The sequence below is a fragment of the Vollenhovia emeryi genome, unplaced genomic scaffold (assembly GCF_000949405.1).
Source record: "Vollenhovia emeryi isolate VEMERY1.0 unplaced genomic scaffold, V.emery_V1.0 DF940320.1, whole genome shotgun sequence".
Taxonomy (NCBI): domain Eukaryota; kingdom Metazoa; phylum Arthropoda; class Insecta; order Hymenoptera; family Formicidae; genus Vollenhovia; species Vollenhovia emeryi.
In genome coordinates this window covers 8883-10051 of record NW_011966046.1, presented here as the reverse complement: position 1 = coordinate 10051, position 1169 = coordinate 8883, and positions in this window count along the sequence as shown.

The window sequence follows — 1169 nt, the reverse complement described above, 5'->3', positions numbered from 1 at the left end:
ACCGGCATCCGGCGCGTCCGCACCAAAACCACCGAACCAACACCCGCGGAGTCTCACCGCGAAGGGGGGAATACCGATCCGTCGATTTACCGCGCCAGGCCCTTTAAAACGGCCCGGACGCCCGCCGCCGCACGTCGAAGCTGCGACGCTGTCAAGCACCGCGTGGCTCTTTAAACCACCGCGTGGCCGGCCCCGTCCCGCCCCGCGCCGCGCACCGTTACCCTCGCTCGCGGGCCGCGAAGCCGCGTAAACACGCGCTGTAAATACCGCCCGTCTCCGCGCGCGTAAGGACGCATCTGTACATACCGATCATCTTCTAAAACTCCATTGTAAAATACCGATCATCATTCTAAAGCTCCATTGTAAAATACCGATCATCTTCGCACGCGTAAACCCGCGTTATAAAGGGCTGCTCGCCGAAGTGTAAATACTCATTTATCTGTGCCTAAATAAATCCGTTGTTTCGTCAAACTATCGTAATTATTGTCGTGCCCTGACTCTGCCGCGAACTCCTGCCCAGCGAGCTAAGTCCGGTTCGCAAATTAACACCAACGGAGGGTCGTTTCAAATTTATTCCGATTCAAGGAATTGATAATTCTAAAATAAAGTAAGCTTTAGTATTAATTAACAACAATTCATTTCAACGAAATCCTCTATTTCATCTGATCGCTGCCTAACTGCGTGGTGAATAGATTTCCTAAGTCAATTTGATCGCTGCCTATAGAGTGGCGGACAAAGCATCAATCTCCTAACTTTATCCTTATGACAAGAAAGAAAGGCGGAAAACGCGTACAACTCAAGAGAATTAAAGGGGGAACCTACTTTAGAAGGCCGAAAATAACGTGTCTTTTAAGAATTTTTTTTCTAAAGGAACAATAATGTTTAGGTTTGTAACACGTTTAGGATGTTTTAATACAACATTTGAACTACAGATACAAATTTCTTCAATAAAAAAAGTTACATTTTCACTAACAATGAGTTTGAAATTTGATTTTTATTTGAACTTGAATTGTGAATTGAACTTCCTAAGTAGTTTGAGTTAGAATTGGAATTGGAATTTGAGTTTGTAATTGAATCACCTGACTGATTCGAATTTGCTTTTGAATTAGAATTCTCGTTCGAGGCTGAGTTTGTATTTGACTTTGGATTTGAGTTTGAGTTTCTGCTAG